Source organism: Hippocampus bargibanti, linkage group LG01, assembly GCF_051943395.1.
Source record: "Hippocampus bargibanti isolate YZ-2025 linkage group LG01, ASM5194339v1, whole genome shotgun sequence".
Taxonomy (NCBI): Eukaryota; Metazoa; Chordata; class Actinopteri; order Syngnathiformes; family Syngnathidae; genus Hippocampus; species Hippocampus bargibanti.
Genome location: NC_142734.1, coordinates 37,048,874 through 37,067,188, shown reverse-complemented (window position 1 = coordinate 37,067,188; position 18,315 = coordinate 37,048,874). Strand labels below are relative to the sequence as shown.

Sequence of the window (18,315 nt, the reverse complement as noted above, 5' to 3'; positions counted from 1 at the left end):
GCGACATGGGGACATGCCATTTTGTCATCAGTTGTTCAGCAACACGTTTCATCAACATGGATTTTGCTCAAATATTCGATTTGTGAAGACACATTTACTCATATTGAGGGGGATATACAGCTGTTAAACTCCATTTATGTTTGTTTTGCTTTGTTGTGATCCCACCACTGTGTCATTCCGCAAAATATGATGGCCAGGAAGTTGAGCTAATTTTAGTGTAGCAACGAGCCGCTAGTGGCTACTAGCTAGGCAAGGTAATGCTCTTTTAGTGACGCAACACATTTCCTACATAAAAGTAGCCAATGATGACAGAAGAAGACAGGAATGTACACCAAGCAGTGCGGTAGGGTTAATGGGAAAAGAGTCAAAGACGTAAATGTGATTTGTTTGGCATTTTCACATCAACATTAACTTATGTTTACACGACTTTACTTATATGACAGTTCAGAGTGGGCAAACGTTGCAAATAACGTTGCCTGTATTCTGATAAAGGTTTTATGAAGGCAACAATATGACGCCGCAATGGGTTATTTTGATTTCTTATGGGGGGAAAAAATGGATCTGAACGAGTCTCGGGGGTTCAACAGCATCAGACCGTGTGCAAAAAGAATGTCTCATTTTGATGTCTATGTATTGTAAAGCAGAGCATGTTTTTGGCTGCTAAGCGCGCCGGTGCACAGGAACCAGCAGGACGTCCCACAAGGGCCCGCAGCACATAATGTCCAAAAGCCCAAGCCCCCTTTTCTCCTCCCCGCCGCCGCCGCCGCTTCTGCCGGGACCACCCTGCCGTCCGGGCTGCGCCACATGACAGGATGCTGCTGTACAGAGCTCAGAGCCGTCGCATTGTTTTTCTTGGAGCGCGCTGAAAGCAAATCGCAGTTAAAGGGCCACAGAGCTCGCAGTAAAAAAACAAAAAGCCTCGCAGTCATTCATCAAAGTCCAAAAATACCCCCAACAGCCGACAAGCCACCCACTCCCCTCAAGGCCCGCCGCGCCCGCCTCCCACTCTGAGCTTTAACTAGGACTGCAAATAACTCCAGAAATGACAAATGATACTTATATCTCCGGTCCGCGCCGAATCAATAAGCATGCAGAACAACGATCCATCTTGGGACGTATCGACAGATGTGCCTCAACATCTGCGCGGATGCGCTTGGCAGTTTCATTGCGGTGGGCGGGGCCACGCGCATCTCACCAAAACGCTTCAAACAGAAGGAGGGGGTGGATTTATTGGCAAAGAAGAGGCCTTTGCAAAAAGCGGGATACGGATAGGACACCTCGGCGTTTGTACCCAAAGTGACCGCCCTCGCCGAACCCCCACAAATGCCCTCCCTAGCACAAGAGCAGCTGACGGATCGCACTTGAGAGCAGCTTTAGCTCCAGCTCCCCTTGAGGGGCTGTGATGGATGACCGGCCGCCACCTCCATCCTTTTTCCCTTCCAATCTGACTCCTCGCAGGTACACCTGAAACCCGCTCCCGCGTTTTGGAGTGTTCTATTTTGACATTAACCACAGAGTGTCTTCCAAATGGCAAATTAACAACAGATTCCGACCGAGTCGACGGAAACATTCCTGAAAATGAGAGCCCACCCCCCTCCTCTTGTTTGTCCCCCCCCAAAAACAAAAAAAAAAAGCCAGACAATGTTGTTTAGGGATGAGATGTCATTAGTACAAGGGGGGTTGTTCAGACCCCTGCTGGTTTGAAGGCATCGAGGAGCAGTTAGCTTAGCCATCTGGTAGACAATTATGGCGGAACAAACGCACCGCCTCAGCAAATAAAGCTTGGCTCATCAATCACGACAATGGCCGCAAGTCGGCCTCGTATTGGCTCTGATTTAATAACCCGATGAACTGCGGCGGTGTCAGCTGGTGAACATTCATTCCTCCAGCAGTTTGTGTGTCCGACGGCTCCCAATGTAAATAACTCAAAGAGGTTATTCGATGCATTGATTTATTTCTTGTTCGCCTTGCAGACAGGTTGACATACCCGAACTACTGTTGATGGCCATTGGACGTCATGAACGATGGGAAAATTAAATATTCAATTCATTCGTCTTTTTTGTCAATTTATGATTCTGATCACCACACCAATTTCCGCAGCATTGTTGTTTTGTTTCTATCAAATGATGCTTGGAGGAATGCAGCCACATCAAAAGTCTTCAGCACGTATCACAACTCCTCACAGTTGACTTGACATTGGCTCTCAGCAAAAGAACCCAATCGACAACCGCCTGCGCTGCTCGCGGACCGCCGGTGCATTCCAGCTGGACCCGATTGCTTCGAGACGCAATTAACCAACAATCAATCCTGCTCAACGGAAAACATTGTTAGCGGTCGATCAATTGATTATTCAGTCTGTCCCTAGATACGAGCAATAAAAAGTACACTCACTCATTCTGAACAAGGTTTGACTAACAGTGCGCATTGGCTTGCTTGTGACAATATGTAGCGTACCAGCGTATTGTATGATTTAACTTTTATGTGTACCATATTTTGCGGTGCATAAGGCGCACCCCAATGAATGGTGTATTTTCCATGTATAAGGCACATCGGAGTATAAGGCGCACCTTCAATGAATGAAAAACGTTTCCCAAATATAAATTGCATCACATTATACGACGCAACAGTAGAGGCTGTGGTTCCACACGACTTCTTCTGCAGGGAGAAATGGAGTCGTGGCTGTTGAGAGTAGTCGCAAGGCCAGTTGTGGCTCAATATTACTTCACATATAAAGCGTATAAGGCACATAGTCATCTTTTGAGGAAAAGCGAGGCTTTTGGGTACGTCTTATACACCGGAAAATACGCGACTCTATTGACAAATGTTTTATATGAGAGTTTTAACCCTCAACCATATCTAGAGGGAGCAGTTTCTCAAGCGTCCACAAAAACAGTAGCCAAAATGGAACTGTATAGTGCCACTTAGCAGTTGTTGTTTTTTTTGACGACGATACTAGTGCAGCGTGTTCTACCGGAAACAAATTCCTTGTGTGTTCGACATACTTGGCAATAAAGATGATTCTGATTCTGATTCTGAAAAAGTAGACGATGAATAGCCACAATAATGAAGCCGCAGAGTTTGTGCTCTCATTGTAGTTTCATTGGAGGTTTGGGAAGCCGGCAGCGGTCAAAATAAGCGTTCAAAATAATAAGGCAAGCATAATGTATGATTTTAACAATCACAGCACAAAGACAAAACGGCATCTTGATTGTGTCTCAGCTGTAATTTGCACCGGTGAAAATTAAAATGGAAAAAAAGGTGGTGGAGGTTAAATGTGACAAACGTTTAAAACAATCCCGTTTCGGGTCTCAAGTAGTTTCTTTAATTAACGTTTGCCTGATGCTTTTAATTGCAATCACGCTCCCCCCGTGGGAACCGGGTGCGTCTCGTCGGTTAATTGCCGAGGTTGGTGCCGCAGTGTCAAGTTTAAGTGCGGAACTTGGAAAAAAGAGGAGGAGCAGAACGACCACCGCCGCCGTGAGTGAGTGAAGGGAGGCAGAGGCTGACTTTCACCTGAATGCAGGTCAGTCTTTGTCAGGAACAAAGCGAGCTGTGTGTGTGTGTTGTGGGTTGTGGGTTGTGTGTTGTGGAGAGAAAAGAAGTAGGCCACCGCTGCGGTCTCCGCTCCTGCTTTCTACACGCACGCGTCACCTGCCAACTCCTGTTGTCCCGTACAAAGCCGGACGTGAGCTGCTCTGGCAACAAGCAAATGTTTTCGTTTACCCCGGGGGCAGCTGCACTCTCTCGCCTCAGCCATTTTTGCGATGCAAAAAACACAAAATGGAAGTATCTGCAAATCAGGTTGGAGATGGACTGCTCAGGTTAGCAGATTAGCAATAGGACGTGCACCCAATTAGCGGAAATCATGGTGGCGTGTTTTCATATATGGCATCACATTTTCAGAAGCGTCTTCTTGACCTGGGTTGAGTCGCGACTCCGATGCATACATGACTTTACTTTTCTCTGATCGTAGATTGTAAAAACAACGTGAAAATCAATTGATCCGCTTGCACCTTTTGAAATGAATCTCAGTTTACAAACGCTCCGAAATGAATTTAAACTGATGTGGTTAATTGAAAGATTACTTTCAAAAACATTTGACCAAAATTGGGTCAAAGGATTGTTGAAGGAGCCAAGAAAAAAGCAATCACATTTTAACTCATTCATTGCCAGACAAAGTGCAAAAATGTGTCCGCTCCAGTGCCAGGGTTGTTGTCATTTTCACTCAAATTGCGGGACCCACAGAATATTGACTTTTAGGACTACATAAACATTCCATTCAGCGTAAGAAACCTGAGACTCTCTTCTTTCATCAGAAAAACTAAATTATATGGGTCTGGAGTTATCTGAGCTTGAAATGGGGGCGGCTGTGCAAAATACAATCAAATAAATAGCCAGATAAAGTTGCAGGTACATTAATCTAATCGTTTATGTATTTCTCATCTATACGGATTGGGTACGGAACTGGTCTGACGCTCATTTCGCATTGGTCAGTCAGGTCAAGTGCAAAGAAAGTTGAGTGCAATATGAGCATGCCAACTTGCAAAAACAGCCGAGTCAGTCCAAAGCACACAATGTAGCTACGTCGCAGAGCCACTAACGTCATCGGTCGGGGGAACGTCACACCGTCCTTGACATCTTTTATTGCCCCGGTTGCAGGATTCCACTCACTCACTCACTCACTCACTGTTGCTTTCTTTGGCTACCCGTCTAGTTAGCAAACTACCCGAACCTGAATTGACCAGTCTATCTTTTAGCAACACGTGATTGACAGGAGCTGTTTTGCCCACTGCTTACATTTCTTTGACTTTTACACGCTTGTGAAAAAATGTTAGCTAAACGTGACTAGTCAGGCTTTTCCATGGTCGGCGAACATGAAGTTGGTCTTTGAGGAGCGCTACGGTGTCAGGGTGGTGGCCCAGTGGCCCAGTGGCAGCCTGCCCATCGCAGAGTTTTGGCACTTTAGCTAAGGCATTCCGTTTTCTGGAAGCTGCATTCAATTAGAGCGGCGGGGGTTTGTAGCGTGTATTTGGTACCGCGCGTTAAAGCGCCGCACGTATTTATTTGCTGCCACGGCGGCAGAGGAACCGATGACAGCCTGTCACGAGTCGACTGCTTTGATCGGCCGTCTCAAAAAGAAAAACATGGCGAGGGGAGCGGAGGGCTAGTAACTATTCCTGACAAGTGAAAAGAGAAACCCAAAAAGTAGACAAAATGTTTAGAAAGCACAATTTGACGAACCGAGAGGCAGAAAAGAGCTGATAAAAGACGGACAAGGATATGACAAAAGCAGCGCTAATCAAATGATCAAACGAGGAGCCGACTGACAATCGAGAGCGACTTTGGAAGGACTCGGCGGGACGGATCAAAGTTTAGCCGTTCATTTCAAACTGGGACTATTAGCGGGGCAGCCAGTCGGCGTAGCGGAGTGAGGAGTTACTCATATCCTGCCTCCGTTTAATGATTCACCGCCGAGGAGCGTCCGCACGCTTCCAGGAGGATTCAAATCCCTTTTCCCACAGCCTCTTTCAGTCGGCATGATAAATGACAGCCGTCATCGCACCGCTGCCAAACAGCACAGAGGGGAATTGTACTGATATATGATTCACAAGAACAGGAAATAAACCCGGCCTTTCAGTGCAGTATTCTCGCTCGCCAAGTAGGACGGACCTGGACAGCGTCAAGCTCTCGGTCGGAAGGGAGGGAGGGGAGGGGGATGGTTCTACCCAAGCCCAAAAAGGGAGTAGACCACGGCTCCAAAATGCTTCCAACGACTGACGGAAGACACACAAGTTGCGGCAATAAAACTAAAGCCGGCTCGGAGGGTCGCGTTGTTCAACAGAGGATGAGCTAAAATGCGCAATTAACAAATGGAGGCAAAACAGCAAGAAAGGAGAATGTACAACCTCCCTTTGCCCCCAATTACACCGCGGCGAGCAGGGCTAATTAGTACTTTGTTGATTTGAGAAACAACTTGCACGGATCCGATGTGAGCGCAGGCATTTCTTTCTGGAAAAAACAACAACAACACCAAAAAACATCCTGCTAATAATAGACTATGTGCGCTTGAATGTCCAAATGGCCACAAAAAGAGAGGAGAGGTCTGCCATGTGACCTTTCGGAGTGCTCGGCCTCCAAAATCAGAATGCCAAATGGAGCATGAAAAACAACCTGATTGAAATTAGATTCAAAGCCCATTTTTTAAAGCGGATAAACTTTTGATTTTTTTTCCTCTTCAGAAAACCTCAATTCGGTATGAAATCACTCTCATTTCCTCAAAGTGATTTTGTTACTACTTGGGAAATAATTCCTACCTGCTTACTAAATTTTTTTGACAAACCCAAGTTAGGATACAGTAAGACATTATTATGCGGCAGAAAATTACACTTATAAAGATTTTTTTTTATTTTTTTTAAATCTATAATGCAAATAAACAATTGTAGATTTTTTTTCTGACATTGATTTCAAATCTCCACTTATTTTATAAACATTCATTGGGGCTGCGCCTTATACACTGGAAAATACGGTAATTATAATTGTAATTATGGTAATTACAATAATAGTGTTATTGTTGTTATCATGATAGAACATAATCATAATTATGCTTATTAGTGTTATATAATCTATTGAATAACATTTATGATTCAAGCACTATGTTCAACAACAGGAAATACCCCCCCCCGCCCGCCCGCCGTCTCAGGCCAGCAAATAACGGCGGCCCGCCTCTGGGGCTCATAGCGGCAAGATGTGTCCACGGCCGGGATCAGCAGCACTCAATCATCCGGACAGCGACATCCTTTCGCCATGACTATCAGAGAGGCCCCATTTGGAAGGGGGGAGGGCGGCTGGGCTGGATATTTATGTGTGGAGTTCTCTCTCTTTCTCTCTCACACATACACACATACACTCACACATGTTTTGTGATATACTGTGGACCGAAGCTGTGTAGTTCATCTCCTCCTCATTTCCAGCCTCGAAATCCATCCCCGTTGTTTGTGACCCGCTCAGCTTCCCAGGTCGGACTCCGAACCTCACTATCAATGATTGCTTTGCTGGAAAATGTCCACCATATGATCCGAAAATGGTTGCAAGTATTGTGCTGGTGCTAGTCGTTCCCAAAGTCACTTCAAATGATGAGTGGCTCTCCTGGAAAGGCGAAGACGAAGACCAGGATCAAAAGTATGAGGAGGCAGCATGATTGTCTCCCCACCAGGACTCTGTCCTGCTTTCAATTTGTTCCTATCGTTTGAAGGTTACAATGCAAGCTCGGCAAAGTAATATGTAGCTAAACTCTCAAATGGGCCTTTGAAATGCATAGAACCTTTGCAATCATGTCGGTTTGTTTATATTTTGTCCAGCAAGATGGTGGAGCCTGAGCTCAGCCTCAACGCAAATGTGTCAACGTCAGTACTTTCCTACCGGTTGATGTAGTATTCATCATTGAAGAGTATCCAATGAAGCGGCATTGCCAAGTGGTGGCCTGGCAATGATTTGTCGGTGTGCGTCGATGCCAATTGTTTTGAAAACCCGTGAAAAACGTGGGTAGCATCTTCTTGAAAAGCGACTTGAATTATTTTGACAGAGAACAAAATGCCATGACAAATGAAACACAAGAGCAAATTAAAAACCTTACCCGAAACAGAGTGTACAATATGAGGCGGCGCCCCAAAAATCTCAAGGCACGAATGGATTCATTGCGCATTTTCTCTTTGTCACAACAACAAAGCTTTTTGACGATCAAACTCACGCCCTACAAAGCAAAAGCAGCATGGATTGCAAGTTAACAATCCCATGTTTTGCCACTTGATCACAATGAAAGGCTTAGGTGTGTCACGTTCTCTTTTTGTGCAGAAATGTGAGCGTATGGAACATTTGACTCATCCCAGTGACGGAGGCCGAAGCCTGTGTCATTCACGGAGCTTCAATCAAAGTGGGTCGGTAATGACCAGACCCAGAAGTGATCACGGCTTAGAACTCCTCCCCCCTCCCGTCTCAACTTTTCTATGTGCTCAGTACTCCTTCAGCAAAATAGAAATGCACGGCACTAATGGCCATTGTGCTAGCATCTGCCAATTAAAATGGAAGTTTGACTTGCTCACGTAATTCAATGTGATACCAACATGTGATACACCGCTCTCATCTGTCAGCCTCAAATTCAGAAAATATGCTACAAAATTGTCACTTTAGTCTTTCAATGGAACAACTCTTGCTTGAAGCTTTAAAAACCGGGCAGGATTGTCTATCATAGACTAGGACAAAATCGGTCTTTTTGTTTCCATTTTATCCACTTTTAGCCCTTTGAAGCATTCAAAACATCAATGCGTTAATATTTTTTAGATCATTAAAAATATATGTTTATGTATGCGTGTGTCTACGATAGGATTGGGGGTGGATTATTTTGTACTTTTGGCCTGTCACGTCAGTTGTTTACATTTAGGTGGATGGCATCCCGGAGGAGTGCCCAAAGTGTTACTGACCATCTTAAAAATTGGTATTTTCCTCTAACAAAATGCAATGGCACACGTGCTATTTGTTATTATTAACACAATATTAGCACATGAGCGAGCATATTTTAACTGGAGTCATGACAATGTGTGTTTTATGATATGATCATCATTGGGATGTTTGGGGCATATAATAGAGTGCATACACCAATGCTATAGTTGATGAAAACATCGCTAAACCAAAACTAACAAGTAAATAAATAAATATATAAATAAAAATGAGAAGTATTTAAAAACGTGGTAACTAACGGCTAACAGCAAATGAATGAAACCTGATGTGCATGTTTTGGAATGTGAGCGCGGAAACCATTAAACCCGGAAAAAACCCACGCAGGCATGGGGAGAACATGCAAACTCCACACAGAAAGGCCAGAGCCCCTAATCCAAACCTCGAGCGGCACTAACTTGGAAGTCCAATCTGCCAAATGGGAAGCATTATGAAGCAGTAACGTCATTGTGTCAGCACAGACATCAATGCGATTGTCGGCGGAGATGTGGTGAAATGGGCTGTGCTGCGTTGGTCATTTCAAACCAAAACAACCAACAAAAGGCACGATAGAGTACTTGCTGTCTTTTGCGTGGTCGCTCACATCTTCTAAGTCGGTTGAGACGCTAAATATCTCGATGTGTGTAGACTGCTTTAGAAAACAGGCTTGTCCTTTTTAAAGGGAAGCTTCAGCCTCCACCGGCTTACAGCACAAAAGGATAATGCTGTTATCACACGTGGCCCAGATTCTCGGGCCAACAATGGCTACAGAAGGTTCCGAGGGACGGAAATCTGCACCAGACACCTCTCAAGCCAACCGTCATCTGGGTTCAGTTTTGCATATGACAAAACAGTACCAACTGTTAGCATGACAACTGCTCATTCGACCCACGGGTAGCTAAAAGGTGGTATGGATTGATTAGGCCTATTGAATAGATATAAATAGTCCTAAGAATATAATTGTAATGCCACGTAAATGAACAAAGTGAATCATCAATCACCGCCGGATGCTTGCAAAGCCTTCGCCATTCACGCCCCCCCCCCCCCCCGTTCTTTATCCACTCTACGGTGGAGATGATCCACTCCTACGACGGGAGCTTCCCTTTGTGTACTCCTGTGTTGTTTGCTGTTGCTGTGACAACAGGGGCCGAGCGTCCACACCCTGACTGCTGCGTGGCGTAGCGAATCGACTACCTGAGGTGCGTCATCAAACACGACCGATAAGTACAGACTTGAGTTACGAGCGTGTGTTATTTTGATGAACATTCAGTTGGCGTCTTAGGCCGAAGCGTAAACAGCCACAGTGCAGTTATGTCCCTGCGTGTGATATGGCCCCGCCCCCGTGACTTGACACCGACTGCCATATTTGTTTTATGGGGTGGGCTGCTAGGAGAAGCAGCAGAAGCAGTCACGTGCGCCGCCGACTTAACTGCAACAGCGGTGTTTATCAACGGAGCGCAGACAATCGAAACAGTAAGCGTCTATTTTCCTCACCGCTGCAGCTGAGCAGCTCGTGTTTTCGCAGGCCGGGCCGTCTGGAGGTTCCACCGCCAATTGAAATGCAGGCGACCTTTGGCGGGAAAGAAGATTGGCGGGGGCGGGAGCCGAGGCGGCTTTTCATCATTTCGGCCAAATCAGAGAAGGAAATGAATACGGACGTCCTCAGGCATTTGAGGGGCTGATGAGATCCTTCCAGGAAATGACTGGACAGTACAATCAACTTTTCCGGTGGGTCATTGCCAAATTCACCCACCCGCGCACGCTCACGTGGACCGCCGGGAATCCGTCAGACGTTCATTACATGACCTGGCCCAAACCATATTCAGCCGATTAATGCATAAAATAGCAAATGAAAGCAGTCGACATTGACTATTCACGGGAGAAAATGACCAGGCCAGCCTGCGAAAAGGCAAAATCCATCTAGAATTGACATACATTTAAATGGATGAGCACTCAAAATAAATACTGTATTTTCCAGTATAAGGGGCACACAAAAGCATTGATTTTCTTCAAAAAATACCCTGCGCTTTATACGCCGGTGCGCCTTATATGTGAAATCATATTGAGCCACAACAGGTCTTGCAAATACTGTCAGCAGCCACCGACTCCATTTTCCCCCCAAAGAAGAAGTAGTGCATAAAACCAACCTCTACTGTAGCGCCTAATAATGTGGTGTGCCTTATATTTTGAAAACTTATTTATATATTATATTTAGAAAAAAAAAGCATTCATTGAAGGTATGCCTTATAGACCGGTCGGTCCACCTTATATACAGTAAAGTCTCGTTATATCGATATCGGATATATCGATAGTCCCGGTTATATCGATACTATTTCTATGCACGCATGGAGAAAATTACATGCAAACAGGGTCGGATATATCGATAGTCCCGGTTATATCGATATTTTTTCGGACTCCCTTGAATATCGATATAACGAGACTTTACTGTATATGGAAAAAGTTTGAAAATACATCATTCATTTGGGGCGCACCTTAAACACCGGAAAATACGGTACACAAAAAGGAAAATTGTACAGATTACCCATACTTCATAATGACTCACACCCAAATGCTAAAAAGATGCCTGCTCATAGAATGAAGAATCCATTGGCCAAATGAAAAATGCAAACACACACACCACACACACAAACACACACACACACACACACACACACACACACATATTTGTGTGTGTATCAACTTTGATGATCCAAATCATATTTGGCTAGCTTTGTCGCAGGTTTTCTCTCTATTGAATACCATATTTGTGTTAGATGAGTGACCTTGAAATAAATAGGTAAAAAAAAAAAAGTAGCTGTGTCAAAGCCGACTCCACTGTGCTCACGCAACTCGTAAAAGGCCGCTGGCAGCTGGAAAAGGCCTGTACTCTTGCTCAATCAGCGTTGCGAATAGTAGCGATGACATCAGCGGCCGCCCACGGGAAGCGTACGCGTGACGTGTCTGCACACTTCCCAGCGGCGGCCTTTACTTGATGCCGGGCGAACAAGATGCTTCCTGTATAAAGACCTCCCTGTGCGATTCCAATGAATTGCCAGGATAAAATTGTAAATCCTCCTCACTTTAATGTCATGGAGGGGCGTGGTTTTAATCCGCTGTAACCGCCTGAGAATGTCAAAGTCACAAACCTTGTTTTTTTTTCTTTCCTGCTCACAGTCTAGCCCACAGTAAAACATTAGGTAGAGAATTGATACACTATTTTATCAAATTAGCTCAGCTTGATGGAATAGGACCATTCTGAAGAGAGTCTAAAAGAATTTTTTGAAAGTTTCCACCGTATTCATTTTCTCCTCTAAACGCCGCCGTTCGTCATGGGCTCATTTGCGTGACAGTCAATTCCAAAGGCGTCCAATATCAAACTCAAATCACACGCGGAGCACATTTGGCATTTGTCTGACACCAGACAACTTTATTGTATGCGCAAATGTAATATTAAGATGAATCAAAGTTTCGAAAAGTTATCAGAACTGCAGCTTTGGATTGATGACGCAACGCTGCACAAAGGCTGACAATGTGAATTTGTAGACAGTAAAGTGGACCGTAATCTTGTTCAAGATGGAATAACAACAATACTTTTTGGTGGCGCTTGGTCTTGTGCGAACTGACCGATTTGAATTTGTGGATATTGAACAATTTTTCCAATTGCAAATGACATAAATTTGAGGTCATTTCGTAAATCTGTTATGAATGATAGATTTTTACTTGCCTGTAAATAGTAATTATTCATCCACTAGGTTTGACAAAATCATCGCCTTTCCCGTGAAATGTCACTTCTTTTTGTCTATATTTCCGGCTGGCCCGACGCGCTCGTCAGCGGTTGTTGCTTCTCTTCATCAACTTGTGAACACAACACAATTATTGCACATCCATCACGGACACTGAAGCTGTCACCGCTGTTTAATGACTATCAATTAAGTCGTTTCAACCGACTCGCTCAGCACGTTGTGAAGACACGGGCGGGCAGGTGACCGCCAAACACAAAAGACCTTCAGGCACCGTGAGCTTAACGCGACAATATGGCGCCATTTTAGACTCCAATCATGGCTTCATTTGGATGCTATGCTGTCCTGCAATCCAGAGATTGCAAAACACTCTGTCTATTCCTTGCCACTCTATAATAATAGCGCACTCGCTTCTTTCTTTCTTTCTTTCTTTCTTTCTTTCTTTCTTTCTTTCTTTCTTTCTTTCTTTCTTTCTTTATTGGTCTCGGGCCACGAGAGTTGGAGAGCTGAAATCAGACCACATCAATGACTAAAGAATAACACTGCTTGGTTCCGACAATGGCCACAGAGTGTATTCAGTGTTCAAAAAAGGTTGTACCTAAAGTGGATTATTATACACTGGAGAAAAGGAAGCAAAATGAGGGCACTACTCTGATCAATGCTTAATTTTAATTTGAGATTGTGTCACGTGTCCGAAAGAGTATTTTTGGTCCTCATTTCCGTTTTTTAATTTGACCTCAAAAGGTGTTGGCGATTTTACCATGCATTGTCATTCATATGTATGGCGGTAGAGATTTTTTTCAATCATTATTTTACAAACCTGCAGTTTACTTGCATTTCTGATAAAAAAAAACAGTAAAACATGTTTTGAATATTAATTAATGTATTTATTTATGCATTTTTGTTTTTGAGGGTTCAGTTTATATATTGGCCTCAGTGGAATTCTGCACATTGCCGGGAGCCCTTTTTCTTTTCAAAATAAATGACAAACGGCAAGTAGACCACGCTGATATGATATATCGCAAAGACGAGAAAGTTTGTGATACGGTCCCTCTCAACATTTTTCACCTGCATTGTCACACGCAGTCAAATACGAGTCGCGAGGAAGACGGCTGATGCTTCAATTGTCAGGAAAACACTTTCACTTATCATTCTGACACCAGAGAGTTGTCAGCAGGTAACAACAGAGAGATGCAGATCATATGACACGGCCATGATACATTCAAGACAATATGAAGATTAATCAATACGGTGGATGAATCCAAATTAGTAATTTATCACGGGAATGAATGAATTCTGTATTTATAACAAACGTCTGGCATTTCTGAGTGCTACTTCAATGTTCACATTACTCAAGATGAACTGGTTCACAAACACGGATACTTAATAATAATGCTGAATGTCTCTGCCATCATTTGCTTTTTAGCCCAAAGTGCATTTAAAGGAAGGCAACGATGTCGAGTTACCAAATCTCATCAGAGATGCACGAGACCTCTGTTTGACCCCCACCGGGAGATGGAAAATGGCGGTCCAGCAAGGTCAACCACGACGGACGAGCATCCACTTGATTCATCAAATTAGGTCGTGTGTAATTGCACCGCGTGACAACTCATAAAGCACGGGGCGCATAAAGCTGTCGGAGTGCCATCAGCCCGGCGCTAAACCAAGTTTCCAAAGGTGCAAAGTTCAGCACTTTATACAGTGGCGCAGGAACGTTGCAGGCAGCGCATCTTCCGTTCGCGTGCTTTTTGTTACCGCCGACATGTGAGCTGAGCATCCTTCCGAGCCCAAAGTCCACGTACGGTATTAATGCCAGCTTTAGGTTTTAGGCTAATTGGTAGTCGATGATTGATGAAAACAGCTATCACTTAAAATAGAATATTGGCACAGATGCGTATTTTTTTTCAAAGCTCCTGATTGGCTCAAAACCAACCAATCATATCCCTCGATAGGAGGGCACGTTGACATTGCTCGTCCTTAAAGGACTCAAAAGTAACATAAAAATTCACATGTTCATCCCTCAACAGCATCACAAGGAAGTTTGCCTTTGATACTTTCGAGGTTTTTTTTTTTTTTTTGTTGAATGTTGTCGACGTAGTTCTCAAAAGATAAAGACGATTCGGCAAGCAGTCGAGGAAATGAAATCTTTTCACATTTTTATCAACACGTTTAAAAAGTCTAATGCAGCATTTCACGGTTCAGACAGAAACATTTTGAAAACTAAATGATATACTTTTTGTTTTGATTTTAACCATTTGGAATTGTATTTTAGGAATGTTTTAAAGTAGCAGCATTCACGTTCTTTTGTTTGTTTCTTTGTTTTTTAGCGAACGTGTTGAATAAAACGGAGACCATGTAGTCCAAACACATCCAGTAACCAAATTTGGGTGCTTGATAAGTCATGAAATAGACGGCAACAACATTATCATTACATCTGTAATATAAACCAAAGTGTAATATTACAAGTCAACATTTTGTTGATGGCTTGACTAGCGATCCATTTTACCAGATTTTAACATACTGTATTTCCAGTGTATAAGGCACATTTAAGATTTTCTTCAAAAGATGACCATGCTCCTTCTACGCCGGTGCGCCTTATATGTCAAGTAATATTGAGCCACAGCAGATCGACTGTCAGCAGCCACTGACTCCATTTTCCCCCCCGTAGAAGTAGCACGTAACACCAGCCTTATAATGTGCCGTGCCTTATATTTGGAAAACTTTTCCATATTTATATATTCTATTTGGAAAACCTTTTTCATTCACGCTGAGGTGCGCCTTATATATGGAAAAAGTTTGAAAATACACCATTCATTTGGGGTGCGCCTCATACACCGGAAAATACAGTCTTTTGAATGACTTTTTCAATAAAATCTTCATCCCAAAAAGAAAGTAGAGCCAACGCTTGCCTTTCACAACCACCCCAATATTTAAACCAAAGATAAAAGGTGGGCAGAATGTAAAACAATTTTTGTTTGTTTGTTTCAAACAACAAGTTCTGTACCAAGGTTTGTTTTCTTCCTATTTATTTTCATTTTTCAACCGCAGACTGTGCGTGTTCACTGTGCCCGATAAAAGAAGGCATTTCCTACATCATCTGAATACAAATGCCCTCACAACTCACCTACCCCGAGGTTGTGTGCCGTGCGACGATGATTTTCCTTTGCAATTATCCCTGATCACTCCATTAGCATTAGCCAAAATGTTGTCATCGCTCCTGCAGTCAGCCGAGGGTTAATTTACATAATTCATCTTAATTGCGGCTCATTACAAGATTGATAAGAAGCAAATCAGATAACTTAAGATGAATGTTTTCCATTACTTTTTTTTCAGTCCATTGTCCGCACATTGAAAAGTCCGTGTAGCTTTGTAAATGAGGCAAATGTACTTTTTTTAAGTCATGTTCTTGGAAAGGGCTGCTGAATAAAAGCCAAAGCTTTCCTTCCGTACGCCGCCGCTCAGGTGAATCTAATCTGTTTATGATTTGTTTTTAAGGCTTCCATATGGCCGCCGCGCCCCCCTCCGCCCCCTAACACTGCACATGTAGGTCAACAAGTACAAGATGCCCAAATCTCGACGCATGGGGGAAAAAAATGGAGATGACACGGGGCCTTCGGCATAAATTACAAAGACGAGACCTCCGGCGGGAATGTTCATCGTTAAAGTAACACGTGAGGAAGTAAGCTTTTCAGCGGAAAGAACATAAAACGCACAAACTCGACAGCACCGGGTAATCAATAACAGGCCCACCGCCGCTACTGTGTCCTGCACATCGGGACAAAGCGTCAGATTAGCCATCTTGCGCAAAACTTTTCAGTCTTCCATTTGTCAGAGTTGATGAAAAATCCAACAACTTGACTTTTTTGGCATCGCCGTCCGGATCAAATCCAACATTTGCCTGTAAACTGGCACATGTCTCAAGAGAGAAGTGGTGTTTATGATAACACGTGTGTACGTTCGCATACATACGCTGAAGTCAATTCTGTTCCATCCGGTTAGGTAACATCAGCCTTCACGCAAACGCAACAAGGTAAAAATCTGTCTGTATATTCACTTGGACACAATATAAGCATCTGCGTCCAGGTCCAAATGCAAACAATATGTCTGTCTACTCAGAAGTGACGTCAACATCTGTTCATGCACAGGAGACTGGCTTCCTCGTCACGCAGAAAACACAACTTCCTCCACATGGCAAAAACGACGAGCCAGCATCGCCAGCGGCACCTGCCACCAGATCGCTGCATTAGATCTTTTTCCCTCCTCATTTTAAAGTAAAAAGTTGCTGATGAAGAGGACATTTTTATGAGAAAACTCAACGGGGGAGAGGATAGCCCGAAATTGCTAACGCTGCACCACGGCGGGCCGCGCTGGGGAGACTGCATTTGATCAAAACATTTGTTGACACGCAAAAACATGGAGAGATGTAATGCCCGCTAATGACCGCATCATTTTCTAACTTCCTGAACCTCCGGCCAAAGTTTGGCCCCTCAAAACATATTCAAGTTTCCGCACATTAGCCTCAAAATAAAGTAACATGACTCTTCTACTTTTAAGTGACTTTTTTTGCCTTTCCCCACGTTCTTGATACTTGCACTATGTACAGTTTTTTAGGAAACAATTTTGCACATTTGCAGTATACAGTTGATCCAAGAAAAGGTTTCTTCAGTCGTCATCTGGACTTCTTTGAAGGTGTCGGACGTTTCGCTTCTTATCCAAGAAACTTTGTCAGCAAACTAAAGTCTTACTGGTAGTTTAGGCCCGTCACATATATCTCGCTATTGTCCAGACATGGCGGTGCCGGACTGAGTTTGTGCGTTTTATGTTCTTTCCGCTGAAATGCTTACTTCCTGACATGTTACTTTTACGATGGACATTCCCGCCAGAGTCCGGCACCGTCGCTCTCTGTTTCAAAGTGGACAAGATTTTCCCACCTCAAGCAGATCAACAACATCTGTCTTGATATTTCCTGAGCGTAGCACTTTGGAGGAATTTGTTCAAGAGCATTCCCACAAGTTGCCGTCAGTCACGAGCTGGCGCTGCAACACTTCATGCCTTTGTCTGCTCCCCAATTCATCTTGTTAACAGCAAATTGGGTTACAGGCACAACGCTATTGTAAAAAATTAAAACAACAACAACAAGCGAGTGAGAGGGAGGGAGGGAGGGAGGGAGGGATCCTCCCACGGGTCGCGCAGTAACATATGGCTCCTTTCACTCAAACATCAACCCTGTACGATGAGGCCGCCATTAAACGGAATAAAAGCACAACATGCGGCTGATAACCTTTCATGGTGAAAAAGCTTCATTGCACTTGAGGACCTCTTTCCCAAAACATTATTCAATCCATTTTAGTTATTGGGCAAAGATTTCATCCAGTTGAAAGATGTTCTTCAATTCTACAAATGTCAAATGTTTTCCCCACTTCAAACATTTATACAATGATTTGCTGGCCCGCAATTTTAACAATGAAATTGAGATCACCAAAACACATGATCAAATTGTTGGCTATGTCAACGCACTTCACATATGTTGCACTTCTAAAAGCATACTCATACACATTTATTCAGGAAAAACAAGTGAACCCCATAAACAAAACTCTAATACTGTACAAAGTTCAGATAGATAGATAGATAGATAGATAGATAGATAGATAGATAGATAGATAGATAGATAGATAGATAGATAGATAGATAGATAGATAGATAGATAGATAGATAGATAGATAGATAGATAGATAGATAGATAGATAGATAGATAGATAGATAGATAGATAGATAGATAGATAGATAGATAGATAGATAGATAGATAGATAGATAGATAGATAGATAGATAGATAGATAGATAGATAGATAGATAGATGTATAGATAGATGTATAGATACTCTGACTGACATTTCCTTATGCACCTCTTAATAAATGCTACAATTCCCGGAGGAGCATGTGACTTCTCCAACAAGAAGGACATTGCATCTTTCAGGTCCCGCTACATCAACAATGAACACACTGAAAAAGACATTCCTTTTGCATCTTGTGCGGACTTCTTTCCATCCTCCTTGTTCCCGCTGCACACATCATTAAACATATTAT

At 43.4% G+C, this 18,315-nt stretch overlaps 1 protein-coding gene and 1 long non-coding RNA gene across 2 annotated transcripts in view; one reads left to right on the top strand and one right to left on the bottom strand.

The window, feature by feature from the left end:
• The window catches only part of tshz2 (teashirt zinc finger homeobox 2), a 44,088-nt gene that overhangs the window by 22,009 nt on the left and 3,764 nt on the right, over window positions 1-18,315 (bottom strand). The gene's annotated exons all lie outside the window — the stretch shown is intronic.
• LOC148904161 (uncharacterized) lies at window positions 9,597-16,732 on the top strand. The gene is made up of 3 exons (XR_016116328.1): window positions 9,597-9,689; window positions 10,016-10,218; window positions 16,376-16,732. It is a non-coding gene; the product is annotated as an uncharacterized LOC148904161 (long non-coding RNA).